Source organism: Strix uralensis, chromosome 9, assembly GCF_047716275.1.
Source record: "Strix uralensis isolate ZFMK-TIS-50842 chromosome 9, bStrUra1, whole genome shotgun sequence".
In the NCBI taxonomy this organism is placed as follows: Eukaryota; Metazoa; Chordata; class Aves; order Strigiformes; family Strigidae; genus Strix; species Strix uralensis.
Window position 1 is genome coordinate 24574601 of NC_133980.1, and position 23053 is coordinate 24597653.

Consider the following 23053-nt stretch of genomic DNA (forward strand, 5'->3'; position numbering starts at 1 on the left):
ATAAGCCCTACAGTCCCACAAAAGCTGTTACCCAGGCATGGAAGGGCCAGCAGCAAACACATTAACACCACATAAGCCTTTTAAATGATTACATGCCCACTGAAAACGGGCATCTTCCTTCTCAGTCTGAAATCTACTCTCAGCTAAAGCAGGAACTGGTTCATAGGCTGCCTGCTCTATGTTCCCACCAGACTGACAGCCTTCTTCATGAAGAAGGCTCTGAGCAGTGGATACACCAGCAATAGTCAAGGAAAAATCCTAGTGCTGATGCTTAACGCAATGAACAGGGGAAAGGAAAGAAAAAGTTAACTTTTCCTAGGGAAATATCTTACTGTCTGTTCTTGGGCAATTCAGACACTTTCTCAAATGCAATGGCAGAGAAGACTCCCCACTTTTTTGGAGTGAGCGTATGAAAAGTTGCTTTATCACATATCTTAATCCACAGGTCTTCACAAAATAGACAAATATAGTTTAGACTTTATAGCTTCACTCAACCAAGGAAATGAAGCAAGAGAAAGGGAGATTTCACAGTGTTATACAATTCAAGTAGCTTGCATTCACAGGAACTCCGAGTCAGTACCATGCCACATAAGCTAAATTACAAATGCTACCATTTATAGGATTAAATACTAAATTATTAAAGCATCCTAATGCTGACTACTTATATTTTCTTTTAACTCTATTAAGGAACGCATCCTGATTTCTCACAGAGCAGCACACTTAAACATTCTTCTACCCCCGCTTCATAAACTAAGAAAAAAAAAAAATTAAAATCCTAGAAGCACAAGTAATTCTAGCTTTTACTGAAGTAATTTCCCCTGCCTCCACAGACCATCTCAGTTTCCATTTGCTTGAGAAACAAGCGCTAGAAAGGCATGCTGCAGTCTTTTTGGCCAGTATGGTTTCAGATGCAGAGGTACAGCAGCCTGGGGAAGGGGGGTATCAGGAGGGGTTCAGGATATCACTACACTCTCTTCTGCGAGTAGTTAAGCCTGTTAACTGTTTACAGTTCCTGTGCTGTTTACAGTTCCTCTTCTGCTGTGGTCTCTGCAAGACACTCTCATCCCTCCTCTCTCCCAGTCCCCTCCGCAGTTGGAGACCCCGGCAGGCCAGCCTGTTTGGGGTCTGCCCAGTGCCCTTGGGAACAGAAAGAGACACATGAAGGCAGGAGACTGCAAAAGCCATTTGCTCAAGGGGAAAGCACCACTGTGTCAGCCCATATGCTGTCAGAGGCTCTGCAGACCAACCACACTTGGACAGCAACGTTTTCCAAATCAAGAGAGAGAAACACTGAAATAGAGTTGTCCAGTGCTAGCTTAGTACAAAACTCTGAGACACCTCCCTCCAACCACACTTCGTGCAGACCCCGACCTGACTGTATTCATGCTGTATTTCTTTACACCACATGAGGGTCTGGCTTCCAGGAAACTCAACCAAGATCTTCTGCGTGGGCAGAACAGAGCCTCCACACCATGGGATGTGCCCTGGCTGCCTACTGCCCTGCAGAGCAGACCTCTTTGCTCTGGGCCCTGGAAGGCTCTGCCATGCTTTTGACTTCAGAATCCTCTCCTGATGGGTTTCCAGGCGTAGGTGATAGCAGGCACATCTCGGTTCCATCAGCTTTTGTTTCCCACTGCTAGGATAATCTAGCTGAGTGGCAGGTTCATCGCGGTGGAACAACCTTACAGCTCACTGCAAGTTCCTGCTGGGACGCTCCTCCTGGTGCCGCATAGCAGAGGACACCAAGTCACACCACCTCCTCTCCTCCCCAGGCAACACAAAGGAACCTGGAACACTCACCTTCAGCACTCAGCACAATGTGATCCCCGCCTTTGATGACTGTGCATGCTGCTGCAACGTGAAGAGTTATTTTCCTTTGATTTGTAATTTGGCAAAGTAGGTTCTGCAAGCAAGTACATTTTAGCAGAGCCACAACACTCTACCGGGGGTTCACTGCAGTTCAGTTTAATCATTACTACTACTTCACATGATATGATTTTATTTTATTTGCACAAGTAGTGTCCTAACATGAGATCCCTCTCAAGCATGCTGCAACCAAACCTCCTCTGCTGAGCAGGAATGCAGCTGTTCTTACAGGCAAGGTAGGATCACCCACAAGAGCTGCTCTCTTTCCACACCTTTAGATAAGTCACTTGTGGGTGCTTCTGTATCATAGCGGTTAATACAAATGTGCTCTTCTGGAGGTGACGGAAACTTACCACATACACAAAACACAAGGTGTCAGCTAGGAGTACTAAGAAAGGACAAAAAAAAAAATCCCCCCAACCTATAAAAATACTTAAACAAATAGCCGCTGCCTTCTCGAAACCTAGAGCCTGCTGTGGCTGTGGGGTGCAGCGCTGGCTGGCTGGCAGGCTAACCCCACACAGCAAGTCCTCTGCAGTTAAATTAATCCTTGAAGAGAACGAGCGAGTGATGCAGTATCTTCAAGGCAGTCAGGGAATTACATCCTGTCCACACACTCTTATGCTTAACCTTTATTGTCCAAGAATCTCACTCGACTCAGGTCTTAATCATCAAAGTACAGAAGAGTGTGAAAGTCCTGCCTCCGCTCTCATGTCCCAGACACTGCCATCCACCCGGAGAGCTGCAGCTAGCACTGCCCTGGCAGAGAACACTGCACAACCCCCATTTCCACAGCCCACAGCAGATTTACCCTAAAACTGTAAGCAACAGTGTCTTCACCTTGTTAAACAAGAAGTCTATTAAGCCCTTACCTGTCTCCTAGAGTGACCGACAGCAGATACACAGAGAAACCATGTAAGCATGGACAAACATATGAATATATTTCCCTTCCAGTAAATGCACACAGCTTCCAAAGAGCTGTGTCATCAGCTGTACCAATGCCCATCCTCTGTGCATTTGTTTAATTGCTTCTTGAAACCACTCACATTTCCCAAACAACCCGAGGCAATGAATTCTGCAATCGCACACAGTGCAGATCGCACACTCTCACCCCTCCTCTCCGCTTCACACCGGTGAATCCAATCGCACTGACAGTAATCCTTCTGCCTTCATTTTCTGAATGTCGTTCATGATTGCAACACCTCTCCCAACACCTTCCTCTCCTCACTTGTTGCTCCTCCAGGCTGAATCCCACTTGTTCCAATTCCCTCTTGCACCGCAGCTTTTCCATACCTCCGACTCTCTTGGTCAACTTCCCCCAGGACCATTAGCCACACATAAACATCCCCGAGGCAGGCATACGGGGACACCCCAGCTGCACAAGCTCAGGCCACATGGTCCAGCAGCAACATAGCAACGGGGATGCTTTGTTCTCCTTCCAAAACTTCCTACACTTCTATTTCCCTTCCTGACCGTTTCTAAACCCTGAGCTCTAGGCTGTCAGTAGTGACTTCAGGATATTTTGCAAGCAACACTGACTCACTGAGAGTTGTCCCCAGCACAGGGCGGAGGGCAGGAATAAAATATGACTAAAGAGCATTCTCTTACCCCTGCTAGCCCAGGCTTCCTTTGCCGTTGTGCTGCCCAGCCATCCAGGATCGCTGGATCCCTCTGCAGCTGCTTGGTGTTTTCTCTGGTCCCGGCAGCACTCTGAAGACAAAGGAAGCCAAGCCCATAACTTAGCCCTTCCTCCTCTCCTTTGCAGATCCGTTATCACTGCTCAACAGCGGAGATCTTGAAGCAAATCCCTGTGGGACTTCTGTGATGTTGTGAAACCTGACTGCTTGGTTTCCTACCCGCTAGGCAGTCACTAATCCAGGACTGGAGGTTTCTCATCCCATGCCAGTTTAGGTTTGTTTCGTTTGTTTTTTTTTTTTCTGATGCTCTAGGTGAGCAATCTCACCAAAACCTTGAAAAGCATAAACATGCTGTTTCCCTCTCTCCAGCTTCACTAACTTCTGAAAACGAAAGAAGAAGAAATAGGCAGGTAGAATTGAAATGTGACTCTTGCAAACAGATGAGACTTCTCCATTAATTCTTACATACTGTACAGGTGTTAGTTATTTTTTATTATGTTTACTGGTCTGAAGCAATGGATCTCACCAGAGTCACTCTAAAATACAATCATGTGAAATAACACCTTTCATTTAATTTAAACAACAATTTGAGAGACGCAACCTTTGGGGACGGGCACATGCAGGGATCACATCCACCTGTTCTACTATGTCTCTCCTTGGTCTCCCCATTTATATGTCAGCATCATTCACCTGCAGTTTTCTTGCCTCTGATGTATGCACAAAAGCTTTTTACTTTAGAAAGTTGTTCCTCAGTCTTTTTTTGGGTAATGTGATAATGATTTCATATTTAAACTTAGAGCATTTACATTTCTTTCCAGGTTTCCTTCATTTATGCATTTCCATCTGTACCCACAACTGTGCTGTCCCTAAATACAAAGCAGTAAAGCTTTGTTCCCAGCTTTTTATGCTCCCCCATATGAACATTTTATACTTCAACTATAACTTTTTATTCTTTTTTTATACATTCTTGGTACTAACCCTTTCCTCCACCCAGCACCCTCTGTAAAGCACCTGTGAAGAGAACAGTGGCTGGTAGCAGAGGCAGAATGAGTTCACATGAAAGTGTGTGAAAAGAGGATATGTAAAGAGGAAGGACATGGAGGTACAGGGTCGAATCCCTCCATTCAAAATAAAACAACATACCCAGGGAAACTGAAGACGAGAGAAAATTGGGATTCGACAAGTAACTGCGAATCCACATCTGCTTTTAAAATTCCCTACTGCTGTCCCGGGGAAAAAAAAAAGATTATCAGGCGCCTTTATAGCATTAAACAAACTACGATCATGCCATTTTGCAAAATAAAGAAGCTATACTTTTCATATACTTGATACATCAGATGAAAGGTAATAATACATTTGCTCAAGCTAAAGTCCTGTTTTGCTGGAGCCAAGTTTCAGAAGATCTCTCTGATACTTTATTTAGCCTGGCCTGTTAGTTCAAATGTATGTATTTCAATTTTGTAAATATATAAATAAGGAAGACTCGCTTCTAGCAATTCCTGTTTTTTTTCCAAAACATCACTGTGCTGTGAAAATAAAACATTTTTTGAGCCATACATTTAAGTAAGTGCTTCCAATATCAGCAAACAGAACAAAAGAGTGGAAAATGAGGAATTTTTATGTGGAGAATGAGGAAAAGAATTGTTTTAAGTGAGGAACACGGTTAAATTTCAGATGACGCACTGAGGAGCTATACAAGTCACTTGCTAATGAAATAAATCATTCCATTAGTCCTGCCTGCATTAAAAATCTCTGCACGTGCCAGAAAAAATATGCTGCTGTCACAGCTGAAAAAGATCCTCCAGGAGAACAGGAGAGGCAGATTTTGGGGGGGAGGCACAGGGGAAAGTTTAAGCATGTGTTTCATTTTGGTTTTACATGTCAACAAACACTGTGATTTAATAAAGGCAGAAGCCTTCATTTCTGGTTGTGTCAGCCCTTTATTCCCCCTCTTTTCCAAGGTCCCATGTTGGTTTTGGAGGGTGGCTCTGCATAGCAGTACACTGCCTCCCCTTCTGCCCTAATTAAAAAGCAGCAGTTTTGCTTCCACTCACTGCTGATGCTCTGTCAGGCACCTGCAGAACTGCACGGACCCCATCGGCCACTGAGACCCAAGGGAAGAGGTGACCCACGCTGTTGTGGCTCTCCATCTCTAGGTCCCACCATCCCGGCAGGATGCCTGCGCAGGTCTGGCCCGGGACCAGCCCAGACCAGGGCATGGTCTTAAATGAAGTGCATGTTTGGAGCTGTGGGGAGCTCAGCTCTAATAAACCACTTTACGTTAGCAAGTAACAGGCGTTGACAAGTCTGCTCCAGGGTATGTGAGCCAGGTAACCCATGCAGTTAAGGACATGCTAACAGCTACGGCTGCAGCAAGCAGCAGTATGCCCGGCAGCACCCAAGGGCTGAGAAGTGGCTTTCCCAAGAAGTGAGCCTCTGTTTGCTGCTGTGCTCCTGTCCAGACCAGGAGCAGACACAAACTCGCACGTGTGGGGACAGTCTTCAACACTGACATAACAAGAGAGGAAGAGAGGGATTCAACAGTGTTATAGCACAGCCATGGTGCTCTAATAGCTGGTGACTGTAAAAGCGACAGTCCTGTCCCTTGGCCTACCTGTTCAGAGACTGGCATCCACAGAGGGATGACCTTCAGCTCCAACAAGTGTACTGCATTACCACCCCTTACTACAACCCTGTCAGGAAAGTGGTTAACACCAAAAAGTGTATCTTCTCTTTCTGCAAAGCCACAAGCTCTAACCATCGCCCTGGACCAGCAGTAACAGTCCCTGACCCTGCTGGCTAAGGGAGAAACAGGCTACTGCAGGGTCCTTTGCAGCTGCATGAAGATGGAAGGGCAATTTAACTCTTAGGACAGGAAAGAATAATTATCAAGGCATGCCATGGTGGACAACACCATATACACGTGTCTTGATTAGTGGGTTACTTGCCTGGAGGGACAACATGTTTATGAGCTCTGGAACACGACCAAGCTCTCGGCTGGTGGGACCAGCACCATTACAAAACCCCACTTCCTACCCCACAGACAGATGCCTGCTGAATATTCCTTGTTAACAGTAACAGACAGGAAAGAGACTCCACCTGTGTGGGATGCCAGCATGCCCCAGGCAAGACCCGGGCTCTGACAGCACGTTCCCCATTGGATGCGGTCAGACAGCCACCACGGGAACTGTCAGGGTGCAGTTCAACACAGAAGCCATTTCATGATGGTTACATGCCCACGGGAGCCTCACTCAGTAAGATATTTGGAGACCACTGCTGGTAACAAACCTTTTCAATTTCTAAAATTGACAGTTTCATGTTCAAACTGAAGAAAGAGAAAGAAAGTGCATCATAGCATGCACGCACAGCACCGTTTCCCAAACGCACTGCTTCTCCTCCCATAGCTGGACCTCCCAGCATCATGACTTTACAAGTGAGGTTTTCATTATCAGTCAGATTTATCATAACTGTTCCCACACTGAAGCCAACAGTAAAAATTCCACCCCCTGTCGAGCTTTAAAGATCAGGGTGCAATCACTCATTTAGGACTATTTACTTTACATGGAACATTACGCCTTCAAATCAAACAAATTACTTCTTTGTTTCCCCCCAATCATGTGTTTCTCTATGACATTTATCTTTCAAAATGAGAAGGGAGTGCTTCTTTAAGTTAGCAGCATGTGGCAGGTCAACACTTAATGCCTCTGTAAATATCACTGCATGCCAAGATGTGTAGTTGGTATCCATGGACCCGGGACAATAAATACACTTTGTGCCGGCTACAGCTACGCTACCCTTCAGGATAGTATTTCTCTGATACCAGCCCTTTGCAGGTGGGTGCTATGTCTTTCTGTCTCCTCAAGGACAACACAACAACTCTTTACAACTTGCTCGAAGAAGAATCTAATTCAATTTAACCTAAGACAGCGAAATAAACTTACAGAACTGTGCGTCTACCATTGCTAGTTTTCAGTCCAACAGCACTACTGAGATTTGGTTTTCCTCTTCATACCCAGAGCTCATCCCTGTTAGCAATGGCAGGGCTGGCACTCAACAGCAGCGCTCCACCACACCAACTTCACTGGAGGACGGAAGTAAAATGGGAATTCTGGCCATTGACTTCAGAAAGCACTATTCAAACCCCTCTATGTTAAGCAAAAGACTTCTTGCATTATGTTTAAAACAAATTGGTTTTCACAAAGAAATCCATACTTTATAATGTAAGACACACACACAGATGTCAAGTGTGTTCATCAAAAAGTATCAGGTGCTGAGAAAAAAGGCACGTCCTGATGGCAGTAAAGAGAATATTAGAAAGGACACCCATCAAAGCAAGTAACTTTCAGAGAAATTGTAAGAAACATTATTTAACAAGCACTTCAATTACTTATCTGGCAAAACCCAAAATAGTTCCCTTTATGCAAGGAACTTGTGGCATGGAAAACAAATGGAAACATCAAAATTACAGTTAACTATTTTGTCTCTGACAGAAAAGGAGGTGGAAAAAAACCACATTACAATAATCAGATGTTCTTCCACAAACCAAAAATGGTTGCTTTTGCTCTTCATAGCCAGTGCTAGGTAAGCTAAATTGATACCACTTCTACCATGCATCATCAGTTCCAGTGGTTAAACTGAGACTGAAATGACCAGAGGAAAGCTGGGTATAACTCAACACAAGCTGTCGAGGAAGCCCTTGTCCAAGTTCAGTGTCAAGCTGCGGCAGAGCAGCCAAGGTAGCAGATCCGCAGGAATACACATACCCCAAAGTCAGGGATATCACTCATTGTTGAAGCCAGGTTCTCAGAAGGCAAAATATTTGCAGTAGTGTATGTCAAATATGCATTTTGCCAAGGCACGTCAGCAAGTCATGTCCTCGCACAGGGAGCTCATGGCGTGGCTAGACTTCAGACGTTAATAACAGCAAGTGCTGTTCTGTTTTTTAAACACAAGTCTGATTTATTCATCTGGTAACACTATCCCATTGTACAATCATTTCAAACGTATCTACAGTCAATAAGCCCACAAGAACATCACCAGGGAAGTGAATAAAATTCCATTTTATAAATCATAAGCAATATAAATGTATAGCACAAATCTGGATGCCTAGATATATTTAAAGACACTTAAAGAGCTTAAGAAACTCCTCCTCCCCTCAAAGTTTCACATATGTATTTATAAAAACAGAAAACATTAATGAAACTTTCCCGATAAAGCCTTCACTGAAAACCTCCTTGCTATTTTCTTCCCTCAGTGTCCGCCCCCACCCCAGATGCTTAGGAAAGGAAAACAGGTTCAACAGAAGCTCCTACCCAAGCCCAGGACTATGTCCTCTGCTTACGGATCCAGCATGGAGAACACTTTGCAGGAGCAAACAGGTGCCTCTCAAAATGGCATGTAATACCCCCTCTTCGGTGGGATGGGCGACGTGGCACAGCCTAGCACCAGCTCCAGCTCTAAGCTCACAAACAGAGCATGCCATGCGTCTGGCAGCTCTATGGGGCCAGGTACGACCTGTTCAAAGAATGCCCTTTTTCTTCCCCACTTACACACCCTGACAGCATCCCCGTGATGGATCAGTGTGGTTATGGGCATGATATCAAGTGATCTGAAGTGCAACAAATCTGCACAGTTGCTGGAGGGAGGAAAACACCATGCGTGTGAAATTGAAACATATTTAAAGTTTACTGAGGTTCAGAGATCCCAAAAAGGCAATAAAGGCCATTTTAGTGTTGCTCCCCTCTATTTAATACTTTCTACTGCAAGTAGTTTTAGCCTGCTTTTTCCTCTATCGGAAAACCAGGTGTAAAGCCTGGAAAGTACTACTCAGCTCCTGTCCCCAAACACACCACTTGCTTCCTATGGTCAGCACTTCAGAAATAGGTCGGGCAGCAGAGCTTGCAGATGGCAACTAGATGGATCCACCATGCATCTGAACCACACAACCCCCCTTGAAGGAGGCTGCTCTCTCCCCTCTGGTATTTAAGGCCACAGAAATTTCACGCACACGGGAGTTTGTGCCTCCACTATGAAGGATGTCAACCCATTCTGCCAACCCCATGGCACTGCCTCACTGGCACAAGCAGACAGGAGTAACTTGGCCACCACCCACAGCAGCAACAGCTCCTGAAACCTGCAGGATATTGCTCTCCCAGTGTCACTAACGGTGGCCCATCTTCCCTGGGTTTGTGTAGTGCCAGGGGGGAAACGCAGCCAGCAGCCACCCTGCGCTGGCTTGCAGCGGACACCCCAGCGCGTGGCCTCCGAAGGCCCTGCAGCACACTAGTGCCAGCCGCAGGGGCTGGGCGCGCAGGCCTCGCCCGTGGCACCTCGCCCGCGGCACGCCGGCGGACCGCGGAGGCGCAGGCCTCACCACACGGCGCCGAACCAGGAGCACGACGCAGAGCGAGGGGGCTGAGAAAGCGGAATAAAAGCGAGACAACTAATGAATCTCAGAACAAATGTGTTTTTCATGAAAGCCAGGTAGCGACTTACAGCACGGAGGAAGAGATCTAGACAGATAATGCCAAGGAAAACATAAGTTACTCCCTAAGGCAGTAAAGGAGGCCCCAGACGTTTTTGTATCTCCTCCATTCAATATTGGCTCTCGTACTGCTTTTAGCACAACACATTTCAGCAGGCTTAGAGCTCTTGTATGAGCTAAAAAAGCTCTGAGCCTCCCAGAGCAATGAAAGATCACTGTCTTCCCCCAGACCAGCCAGCACTTCGCTGGAAGAAGGCATGAGATATTGGAGGAGCAATGAGATATGGGAGGAGGACGGTATTGCCAAGAGTTCGATTCCTGCACATGAGCAAGCAGCTCTCTTCCTGTCCACTCAGTGCCACCTGGCCACAAAGACACCAGACTTCTTTCGTGATGGAAACTCCCCCCAAACATAGAAGTTGGGCATCTGTCATGCCTAGGACAGATGGCTTCGGAAGAGGCCATTCTAAACCACCAATAATTTCCATTACTAGTTATAACGCTCCACTCTTCACCCCCACCGGGTTTTCTAAACATAACTGCTAAAAATGGAGCCATTTCCTAGAACATAAGAGCTGGAGGGCCCTGAGATAAGCAGACATGTAACAGCATTAATTCGCAGAATCCATGCCCCAAGAGAAACCTAAGTTTATCTGTACTGCAATTTTTCTTTTTATAACATCACCAATTGGTTTGTTTAAACACTGAAGTTCTTTCAGCATTTCACTGTATCAGTCAGCTCTGTCCTCAGGTCAGTCATTTCACAGCAATGCCAATCCCAACTTCATCTTCTTCACCAAGTTAAATCCTAAAGGGAAGCTGAAAAAAGCACATGTAAAAAATCAGGGGGGTGGGATGGGGTGTTCCTTATGACTTCTGTTGGTGTCCTGCTGCTGTCAGTTTCAATGGCACAATCCTGACCCAAAGTACTACTCTCACTCAGGAAACCTAATCCCAAAATCCACCCAATTCTTTCAAGTAACATCTCAACAGTCCAGACACAGAAGGCCCAAGTGCTTCACTGGGGCTTCCCCAACCCCCAAAGAAGGAAACTGCACCCCAGCATCAAACACTTGACATTTGGTTGGAACAAACCTTTACGAACCAGGGAGAAGGTGCAGAATACTACAAAACTTGTCTCTGAGATGAGGCTGTGCAGCAAATTTACAGTCATCTCTTACAGTAACACACCTCGATCGACTGCATGGATAAGTACAAGTGCCAAAATCATCCACATCCCAGCAGCAGACACACTTCTGTACAGACAAGGAACCTGGCGAAATCCAGCCGAGATGTTCCACATGCATGGTGGTGGCTGCCAGCTGCTTGGGGGTGACTCATGGGATGCCCAGGGGGGGCTACACAATGCCTAACTGCTTTGGAGCAAGAACAGGGTGTTTCTACACAGCAGTGATCTCACACACCGTTAACACCCCACATGTGCTCAAGACTGTGAGGGTGATCTCATGCCACCTCTAGTACATGCCAAATTTATCTGAGACAAGGCCATTTCTTCTTGCTGCTCAACGTCTGATCCAAGCTCAAAGTGGAAAACCACTGGGCTTAAAGTTCACTGAACTGTAAACAAGGCTGACTTTTGATCTGGCTCAGATCAAGCTTTGGGTTAGAAGTTACTCACTCATTTTATTTAAACAAATCTGCCTACTTTACTCCAGTACGCTTTTAAGAGACATGTTTTTAATTTTTTTATTTGGGAATGCCACCACAGTCCCGTGGGAGCTGATCCTAGGTGACCCTTCATTTCCACTTTCCTGCCTCTTCTTGACAAGGGGACCCTTACCAGTGGTGTACCTCACTCTGTTCATCGATCTGCCCCTCCAGCTTCTCAGGATGGGAGCTCGGCTGCTACCACACCATGCTTTAAGCTTGCACAGGCATCTGAAGGTACACAGTCCTGGCCATCCTGGAGTCTCCTGACAGGAGACATACAATTTCTTTTCCATTCTCTGGCCATCATACCAGTAGCCTCTGAGGCAAAACTGGCAGAGAACCCCCAAGCCCTGGGTATGCTGGTTTGAGTATCTCCTCTCATATAGAAGGAGCTGCACACTCCAACATCAAAGCAAAGAAAAATGACAGAGAAGCCCAGCAAAGCCCTCTCATACTATTTTGGGATTATTAATTTGCATTTCATTGGTCGTTTTGTTCATATTTTTTTTTAATTTTCAAGAATCAGGCTAATTCAGCTAAGGTTCTGCTTCCACTGAAATGTATATCTCTCTCTCTCTCCCCAATATATACTGGACAAATATATATATGTATGTACTTATATATCTATTCCCACCTATTTTTTAATTAGGTAATAATGCATTCAGGATACAATAAGAAAATGATATTGCTGAAATAAGAGCTTTTTCATAAGCTGTCCAACACGCATACAAGTCAGAGTTATGTTGTCAAGGGAAATTACCTTTACAAGTCATCTTCTCTGAATTTTTCTTCCTCCTTCTGAAGTTATTAAATATAGAAATCACTAGCTAAAAAAAAATGAATCAGTCTGATGAATATTTCCGGAAATCTGTTAGGAACAATAATTTTCAACTTTTTTCTCAAAGTAAAAATTGTAAGCCTGCCCCAGTTTTTCGCTTCCTCTCACTCTGAGTTGCATATAAAGCCTTATCTTGTCTGGATCTCCATAATGCTTTATCTGTAGGCATCTCAAATAGGATGGTGCATCAGTGCTTCAGAAATGAGCATACTTGCAGCTAACCTCCCGTGACCCTTTTTGGGAGGCCTTTACAAGCTGACCAAACATCAGAGCTCTTTCAGAGATCTCGGCAGATTACAGCCCAAAGAGGTGAAAAACCATTTGTGTGAGAGCAGGGAAGCCGAGCGGAAATTTCCCAGGCGCTGTCTAGAGGCGCCGGCTCCCCTGAACCCTCTGACTTCGCCAGGGCGCTGCTGCTGCCAGGAGAGATGAAAGCGCTGTGCTCTGCACCGTCCGATCAAACACTCGCACAGCAGCGCTGGTGCTTAGCGCTTGGCAAAACCACTCCTCTGACTGCAGTGGTACTTCAAAGATCTATTTTTACGAGACCAAGGATGCACAGCACTGCGTGGAGGAGGGGCTGAGGGCTGGAGATGGATGTACGTGTTACCCACAAGGAACCGGGTGCCCTGCTACTGTTGTCTGCATCTCCAGGACTCTCCTCTTCCTCCTGGGAAATTCTCCCTTAGGCCCTTCACACCCCTTCCAGCAACAGCACCGCATGAGGGGGTGCCCTAATTTCCGTGCCCTTTCCCCACAACGCAGTGGCAGGCAGCTGCCCTCCTGCCTCAGTGAGACCTGTATACCCACCTTGAGCCCTCCTCTCACTCTCCACAAAGCTTCCTTGTTGGAAATCCTTTCCTTATCTGCATTTTTGGGCAGCTTTTCTCCCACCTCTCCTGGATGCCCTGCATGCAGTGCCTGTTCTGGGCTTGTGTCTTCTGCTCACCGAGATGTTTCAGAGCTAATGCAGGAGTCCCACAGGACGCTTCAAGTGTGAGGCAACGCCTGAGATGGGGGTCTTCTGCTGTAGTGTACCGCAGCATGGACCTCATGCATGTAACATAGCAGAAGCCTTGAATATCCAGACATAGGCTGATACCAGAGAGGCCACAGAGCCACATGCACCAACAGCCAACTCCTGATAAGAGAAAGCTACCCCAAATCATGCTGGTGGAGCCATCTCTAAAGCACATGAAAAACTACATCAAGCACAAGCAGATGGGCTGGCACCACATTTCAGCATCAAGTACACAGAATTAATTACTCTGTTAATCTTACACAATACGATTACATATGCATCATCCTATTATCATTAAGGGGAATTGTATTTTAGAACGTGGTCCAAGGTTTTGCTGAGTGTGCTCCACTGGTCTGGACACCCACAATGGAGAACCATTGCTAAACCTGGACACAACACACTGGAACACATCCCTGTCCTTCTCTCATCTGCCTTCGATCATCCAGGTCCAACACATCAACAGTCCCTTTTCTTCAACTGGCAGGCTCTGCTCAGCCACAAGCCACTTTCTGAAGAAGGAGGGGTCAGAGGCTCCCACACAGCTACAGAGCACTGGGGCTTGAAGGGGGGGGGTATGCCTATTTTTGATTTTACTTCCCTATTTCAGATGTGCCCAAAGGAGGAAAGAGAAAAGGCCCTTTTCCATTTCAGATATTAATGTATTAAACAGTGTAACTGCTGACATGAGGGTTGGGCAGACAGAGATACAGATATTGCAGACCAAATACATCACTTTGCTGGTTTTCGAATATTCAACTCCCCCAACAGCCTTTGCATTTTACAAGCCAGGCCTAACCAGATTGCCTAGTCTGAAACTGTATTTAGTAACAGAGGATTGGGTTTGGCTGTTCAACAGGAAGACTTCTGAGCGTTTCAAAATGGGCTAAAGATTTTGTTCTGGCACAAATGGAAGGTAACTCTTCAGTTCACTGTTACCAGAGTAGGTTAAGAGAAGGAATACCTCTGCACTAAAAGTGAATCTGCTTGAGAGACTGGCTTGGCCTTATATTTTAGCTGTCCTGAAGACTGGCATCCAACAAAGCCCAAAATAATAGTAATCAGTCACTGCTGCATAACTGTACTTCGCACATGCACACAGAGCTGCCTCATGCTCCCACGCCTCCCGAGAGAGGATGACTCCCATGTCTACATGAAATCCTGCTATCTCACCAGCCCACCTGAGGTCACACCTCAAGAAATGTCTTTGTCCAGTGAGCAGTGGATTCCCGTAGAGGAACAAGGAAGAAAAAAGAAAAAAGTTTTAGAGGGGCAGAGCTCCATGGCTGACCTGGTTTTTTGATCCTCTATACCCAAATCCCAGTTTCCCTCTTTGCCCATGAAAAGAGAAGGTGGCAAAGATGCCCAAGGCAATGTGTCACACTCTTTCTTTTCCACTCACCTACCCGAAGCAGCACGTTGCCATTCCTGCCAACACTCCCCATACTCCATACTGCTAGTCTTGACATCCGTGCAAATTTTGGCTGCTCTCTGCCCTCTTTGGGGATGGAAATCCAGCAGCTCCCAGGCAGGCAGGCTGCTGGAGCTCCACCACCCCAGGCCAAGCGTTTCAGTTTGCAATGCTAAAGGTAATACAACACTGGGAGGGAGAAGTGTTCACTGGCCAGAAAGGAAGAAAGGGTGGTGCATTTTCCATATTAAAGATTCAGGTTTTAAGCGGAGGAGAGGAGATTAACATGTTTCCAGCAGAGGAGAAAGTGGGGAGCAACATCTGGCATTCTTGATGCCAGCAACTTCAGGATTTAAAGAAGCAGCTATACAATGAAGTTCTTCCAAAACAGGCATAAACCCAATACTTGTATTTGCAGCCACCTCTAAAAATGTCCCCTACCAAGTTAGTTTTCCCATGTGCAAGAGAAAAGGGGGGGTCCCAGCATCGCCATCTTCCCCAGTCACTGCAATGGCTCAGGGTGCCCAAGAGTCTTGCTTTGCGTGATCAAAACCTTATGGTGTACACTAATTGTGTGCCAAAGGGTAGCAGCATTCATGCAATTATTGGACTAATCAGGCTCAAAGCTGAAGCACAGAGCTCTAGGAATACTCAATACGTGATTGGGATCTTTTGGACTAGCTCGTCATCCCAGGAGGCAGCTGCCGAAGGCTTGCAGTGCTGCGATAAAGGGCAGGATGCCAGTGGGAAGGAGTGACAGAAAGGAAAAAGCACCAACTATGAAAGTACTTCAGGCATGTTCAGCAGAAGTCAGCTGTGAGAGCAGCCGGCTAATTACTCTAACATAGCACTACTGGCAACATCACCAAGTGCTTCTGGGGAAAGCCCTAACCAAAATGAGCCCCAGCACACACCTTATTTATGCAAGTTGGAATAATCACTGGATCTTAGATATGTATCTCTGGAGCATAACTAGTACATAGCAACATCTACTAGGGCTTCCACAGGAAGCAGAATAAATGTTTTATTTTGCTTTAAAAGATAAATATAGGATAGTTGCAAGGGGAACAGAAGACAACCCTTCCCGTTTTCTTCACCGTCCTCCCAGCTCTGCATGCAACATGAGACAGCCCCAGTGCAAACAGCAGTGCCTCTGAATGCATGTGGCCTTATCACATTGACAGCAGCCATGCACTTGCTGCAGGCATGTAAAAGGGAAAAGGGCAAAGAAGAGGAAGAGCTGGGCATCACCTTCATCTCCAGGTTCCCTCGCTGTCCACAGTGGTTCGTGTCAAACCGTTCCAGGCAGAAGCAGATTGCCAGGTAAGATCTGTAGGAGATACCACCATGGGGAGCACATCTGTGCTCTGCACACAATTCTTCATGCTCCCATCTCTCTTTTAATCAAGTTTTCCAGCCTAGGAAAGAAATTAAGGGGAAGATATTAGACAGTCACATCAGACTGATCAGAAAACACCGGACTGGGGACTACAACCACCAGCTGGGACCACACAGCAAGTCAGCAGTGACACAGAAATGCCCAGAGTCTGCAGTTGCTGCTGCACCCACACCATGGGCAAGCGAGTCCTGGTTAAGACAAACAACCAAGCTGCCAACACCTTTAAACATAACTAGTGCCCGAGTAAAACCTCACACAGAGCTTTATTTTGAAGGCAAAACCTGCTGGTGAAGACCTTCTGGCTGCAGAACTCCCCAGAGTCTAAAACCAGGAGTCCAGGCCAGGGTGAGCTGACAATGCCCACCTCAAGGCAGACGAACTCACCCTTAGCACTGGAGTTCTGTGTCCCTGAAGAGATGTCAGCAATGCAGCCTGTATAAACACATGTGCAAAGCCCCTCTTCTGGATCTGTCTCCCACTGAACCATAACAGCAAAACTCACTGCCTATGCTGATGCAATGGAGCAGTGATGCACTGCACTTATCTGATGACCCTTGCTGGAAACACAAAAGAGCCTTTACAGAGTTTATTTTTCTAACCTCTCCCCTACTTCTAAATGAAACTCTGTGTAACTGCAGCACATGTCCTAAAATCCTCTTAAGTAAGATACTAATCACAAGATTGTTTAGCAAGTGAGAGCACACGGTCCGCTCAAAAAACACTGCCTCCCATAATTATCCTGCCCTGGTCAAGTTTCCAGTGTATGTGCATGGCCTGGCACATGTTTCACCCCTGAGTCCAGCAGCTCAGCCTTCTGCTATCGGCGGGAAACCCAACCACTCACAGCTTAAGGAGAGGTCCTAATATGCTGATATCCCAAATTACTGCCAGCTTGAACCATTCAAGGACCCAACCCACTGCAGCACACCACTGCAGGGGAGGGAAAGCAGTGGGGAAAAAGGTAAGCTTAGGCTTTACGAAGTTTGTGTGATGAGGAAAGGGAGGAAGATGGAAAAAAAGAGAGGTAAAAAGCAAGAAATGAGGAAGACAGAAAAAAGAGGGGTGCTGCTCAGTCCAAAGCGACTCTGGCATGCAATGCCTTACCAAAAGTGCTGGAGGTCCCACCAGCGCCGGCTGCTGCAGGTTCTCGCCAGATGAGAAATAATGAAACTAAAATGATACTTGAGGGTTAGGTCAAAGGGAAGGAAAACAGAAAAGAGCTGGCTGCTAAACTGAAAAATAACATTCTTCGCTTCTCCCAGCCAGCAGCAGTACCTTGGCATAGCTGCACCTTTGAGAGCACCTTACACAGCAAGGGGTCAGCCATCACAGCAAGCAATTAGAGCACGCCACCCTCGGTGAGGAAATTTGGACAGGCAGACCACAGGACAGCTGTAATGAATGAGGAAGGCTGGATGAGTAATGGTGAGCCTAAGCCCCAGCACATTTACATGCCAGGCTAGGAAATCCCCTGCCAGAGAGTTCAAAAGAGCAGCAGAATCCCTTTGCTGCACGCTGTGTGCACACCAGGCTTTGTGGCCTGCAGTAAGGGCACATTTAAGTTAGAGAAATGATGCAAATGGGAGAGAAAAGGGATGTAGGCAGTCAAGCATGCCCTGTAGACCAGTTGTCCAGCCATGCAGCACTTCTTCAGGGACATCACTTCTAAAAATGTACAACAATCCACCTCTGGCTCCCCGCTCCCTGCTTGAGTCTGCCCTTATACGTGACTGTAAAGTGCATCCAGAGATGCCAGCAGAGGTGTGCAGCTTCTGCTGCAGCAGCACCTGGGGCTGCTGAGGAAGCAATATGGCCAGGCTGAGGCTGAGGGAGCTGCTCAACTGTCTGCCCACTGTCTCCCACTAACAGGGGGACAGAAATACTCACCAGCATCTCTGGGAGGTAAGAGGATTGAGGGGACATATGCCCCTCACCACAGCAGGACAGCGAGATTGCCTGCTCAGGAGCACCTCTGGCACCCCGGCACCTTACAGATGTGCACAGAGCCCATGCTGGGAGCCACTACCTGCAGGATGGGCAGCATCCCTCAGCAGAGCTCAAATCCTCACCACTTGTCCTACAAGCCACAAGCACCAGAGTGATCAGGCCCCCTTGCCCTCTGGTCAACCTGAGTTTGATAAATTCACCAACATAGCATTTCTACAGGGCAAGCATTTGCACCACCAGGAATACTAGGCAGAGAGTTACTGGAAAAGAAGGTACCTCGGAAGATGCCAAGGCTAAGTGACGACCCAAAATTACCCCCTCATACACAACAATGTTGCAAAAATTATCATTAATTCTTCTCCTTCCCTCCTCAGACAGAGGATCTGTATGGAAAGATACTGGAGGATGCTGAAGGTCTAGTACCAGCCCAGGTGAGTTTATCTGCCTAAGGCAATTAATTAATACCGTAGTAACATGCAGGCTCTGGTGTGACAGGTATGTGCACTAATAGTAATCACAGACAGTAGGACCAGGAGGCAAGAGGAGGCAGCAAGTCTCCGCAGCCGTTCAGCATCCCTCCCGCTGGCAGCTGGCAGAGAGTTATGGCTTATCTTCTTTTCTATGGGTGAGAAATTATTTCTCCTTCCCACCTTATCCAGCTGCAACATAACCAATTACCTGACAGCTGCTTTCGCAGAGGAAAACATCCTGCTGTCTGTGTTCTTGTAAAAGAAATGGTATCTGCTTATTGCTTAATTATTAATGTTGATTCATCCCAAAATTAGAAATCTTGCCACCACAACTCTTCTACAACATGATAATCAAAACCCTGCCTGTTGGGTTAATTACGCTTAAATAGAAAATCATTGAATCCTTGCAGAGCAGCGCACCACCCAGGAGTGCCCCCCGGCCAAGCGGCGCAGCAGCCCCCTCCCGCCAGCAGCTCAGCGTGGGCGCCAGCCCAGCCAGGAGGCACTGCCGCACGCGGCCGCAGGGTCTCCGACGGGGAGCAGGGACACAAACACATGATGCCAGGAGTACAGACAGCTGCACCCTCCGGTCGTGTCAGTCGGACAAGGAGAATATGTGAGGAACAGGAGAGCCTGGATAGGACAGGTCTGCCTGATGCAGGGGAGTGGGACGCGAAGCCCAGGCACAGGCTCAGCCAAGAATGGAATGAGATGCTGAGGAGCTTCAGACCTGGCCTGGTCCATGAAGACAACTGAGGCAAGGACGTGGAGGTGGGCTGGGAACAAGCTTAAAAAGAGGCAATGGCTGGAGCAATTACCTGCCTTTCAAGCCACTGACAGAGCCCATGGTTCCCCAGGTCACTAGCGCCAACCAGCCAACAAATTCTCTCCACACAACCTCCCCACCCCACCAATGGTCCATAGGGAGGACAATGTTTCACTCCCACTGTCTGCTGATCTCTCAAGCGACAGAAGTCTGTGTGGTGGACTTAGGAGCCCAGCCCCTGGCAGAACAGCCCTCTCCTCTCCCCACACATCATTTATATCTCCCTGCACATCATTTTGTAACAGCATACTTCCTTCACACAGTGCTGAAGCAAGGTTCTAACTGTTGGTTTTTTTCCCCGCTGAGTAAGTTAAAACAAAAGGTGTAGTAAATAAGGCACAAAGGCCAGATAAAGTGTCATGAGAGAGGCAAATCAAAGCTGCCAGAGAGAAGTGACTCCTGCCTTGCTTCTGTTAGAGCTGCTATGAAACCAAACATCTTAAAATAAACTTTTCACATCCCTTATTGCCAGACCCTTGCCGAAGTCAGACACATGATCAAGTCTGTACATGGGATGAGTTCTCAGCACCAGAACTGCATTTCACGGACATCAGAAATTATTAAGAGTAGTGGAGCCCTGGCAGTCTCCCAGAAGAGCACCCTGAATTGGCTGTGTACCCTGTGTGTGCCTCAGGTCTCCATCTATACAGAGATGCCTTCCAACAAACGCATTGCAAACTGCAGATGCTCAGACATTTATGAGGAGCACCACAGAGAAGCATACTGGAGAACTTCTGTTTCTGTCCTTGGGGCAGGGTTTAAGTGCACAACAAGTAAAGCACCGTCTCAGAGCAGCAAAAAGAAAGCAAGCAGAAAAAAAAGGAACCACAAATACACATCCGTTTTGCACAATGAGCGAGGCTGCATCAAGCCAAGAAGCAGCTGTGAAACCACACAATCAGAACCTGTAGCACACACACAAGTCAAATTTGGGCTGTATAAGTAACTTCAACGCTATGCTGCCTTCTGAGAGCCTGGCTTTCCAACCCTTTCCTCCTGCTACTGAGGCCTAGGTTGACAGCTTAACAATTCTACAAGGCCACAGTAGTACTTGATAAACCTGACATTACTACAACGTAAACTGTTGCATTTATATATGAATTTTTGACATGGCTGATGCTACTAGAATATCACCTCTGCTACAAAATGGAACCTTCTTATAAATAAATAAAAAAATAAAACCAAAGACACGGACATAGTCCGAGATACAGAAATTCCATGAGTTGCATTCATTTTCATGGGACGTAGCTTTGCTTGGTTTTGACACCTTCAGCTTAAGAAGCTATCATTCACCCTTACCCCATTCAATTGCTTCACAATACCACAGGAGAAAGGCTGAAGCTCGAGGAGCAGAAGGCAGCAGTTTTCAGGGGAAATACAAAAGTCCTTACACTTTCACTGAAGACCCATTCCCCTTTATTAAAGCAAATGCTAGGACAAGTCTAGGGCTACTTCAGACAGCTGCAATTAATTCCCATTACACACATAGCTTGTGCTTAGGCAGAAGAATAGATCACCATCACAGAGCAACAAGTCTCCACAAACACTGGACAAATTCAATGGTACCACAGAAGACACAGAAAGCCAAACTGCAGAAACCCTTCTGCAGAAGAGGGGTTCAGTGGCCAGGAAAGCAGAGTGCAGTGAAGGCACTCAGATAGTGCCTTTGGCAGGGATTTTCTGCTGCCAGACCTCAACCTCTGCTACCCAGGAACAGGGTTACAGCCCTCAAGGGCAGGAATTGAAAATCCGGTTACTGATTGCTATCTTGGCCATCTGCCTGGGGAAACAAACACCTAAATTGTGACATTATCAGGATATGTTAGCAAAGAAATCCCCTGGTATTGCACCACCTCCCCATGAACAGAGCTAGAAACCTGTCTGTTGAAAGGCAAGTTCAAGCAGAACATTGTTTCCCACACTTCACCAGGACACAGTGCAGGAACAGAAACACAGTCAACCCACTTCAAGCAGGAGTCACACCATGGCCGTGAAGAAAGATTACTTGTGCAAATTATGACCAATCCAATCTCTCTCACCCAGGCAATACCCCAGCAGGATCCTTTTTTCACACCTACCAGCTTCACAGAAGTTTCTCACCACTTTCTGCAGACAAAGTACTGCAAGCAGGAACATTTCCATTTCAAACCCATCTTGCTCGAGATAAACTCAACTTCATTGATCCTACTCCCCAAGCCAGAGCTGAAAAACTGCTTGTTTTCAGTGAGCAACACCAAAGGAGTTTCTCCCCAGGCTTTTCTTAAGGGGGTAGTTTTTGCAGTATATCTGCTCTGAACCAGTACACCTATTTTTTGTCAGAAATCCACACCTAATAGTCTTTTGGTAATGGGCTATAAAAAATTTCATTAGAACTACTGATAACACCAACAGCTAAATACAATTCGGGGAAAAATAAGAAGTGTAACTACAGAGAAGAGAGGCAGAATGTATCTGGACATTTGGAGGGGTTTGGTTTTTTTCTTTTCAGTGTTGGAGTTTGTTTTCATGAAACCTAAAAGAAAACAAGCAAAGGATGCGTGGGGCTTCAAAGATGCCCAAGGACTGGAAATACCCAAAGTCTTCTAGGAGATGGCTGCTTAGGAACAAGCCCTGTTATTATCTGGCAGGAGCTGAGAGGGGATAGAAGGAGCAATGCTGGCAAGGGGAGAAGGTTTCTTGGAGCGTGTGGTTAGCAAGGCATTTGGCCAAGGGGAAAGGGTGTGCAGATTGGGTATTCGGGGCATGCCTGCAAGGTAAAGAAACACTTTAAAACAATTGCAAGATTGTGACACACAACATTAGAACATGCAATATCCAGTGGGGCAATCTCAGATGGGGAGAAGCAGGATGTGATGACCTTCTTGCTTAGCCTGAGTGTTTTCACTTCAGAAAAGCAGCCAGCAACAGAAAAAGCTAGCCATAAAAACCCCATCACCGGTACAGCCTGCAGTTACTGGAATCCTGGCAGGTGAGCTTAAGGCAGAAGAGGTGGGCCTGGCTCTCCAAAAGTCATTGTCACCATCTTGCAGCCCCAGGGTGCCAGCTGGCCGAGAACAGCACGTGTTGGGGCTGCGTGCTCAGGGGACACAGGGGGCTGGCAACATGCTCACAGCTGCTCCCTCTGCTTACTGGGAGCCCTGTGTAGCATTTAATCACACTCTGGGTTTATTTTTGTCCAGATTAGGGAGTTACAGCAACCAGGAGAGATCCATATGGACGGAAGCTGGGCGGAAAGACCTGAGACCTCCTGACAGCAGTGATTGGTTTTATCAGCTCAGCCGCTGATCAGACCATCACCGAGGTGCTGAGAAGGCTGAGCGCTGCCCAGTAAGGGCTCTGACAGATGGGCGATCTAAGACTTGGCTTAAAACCCTGCTGATGGTGGAGCTGAGCCATGACGAGAAGCAGCTGTGACAGAGCCACCCCTTTCCTGTCCCTGCCACCTCAGGCAGCCACCCCACCGCCGCACCGACCTGCTTTGGTGCA

General features: G+C 46.8%; 1 protein-coding gene across 7 annotated transcripts in view; it reads right to left on the minus strand.

The window, feature by feature from the left end:
- ST6GAL1 (ST6 beta-galactoside alpha-2,6-sialyltransferase 1) overlaps positions 1–23053 on the minus strand; it is a 47204-nt gene that overhangs the window by 16094 nt on the left and 8057 nt on the right. For 4 of the 7 annotated variants that reach the window (XM_074877770.1, XM_074877775.1, XM_074877773.1 and 1 more), the window contains exon 2: positions 16177–16343. The gene's annotated coding sequence lies outside the window, so the exon portion shown is untranslated. Of the gene's footprint in view, positions 1–3474; positions 3675–16176; positions 16344–17428; positions 19224–23053 lie in introns of those variants that run through there. The other 3 variants (XM_074877772.1, XM_074877776.1, XM_074877771.1) reach the window with 3 other exon arrangements.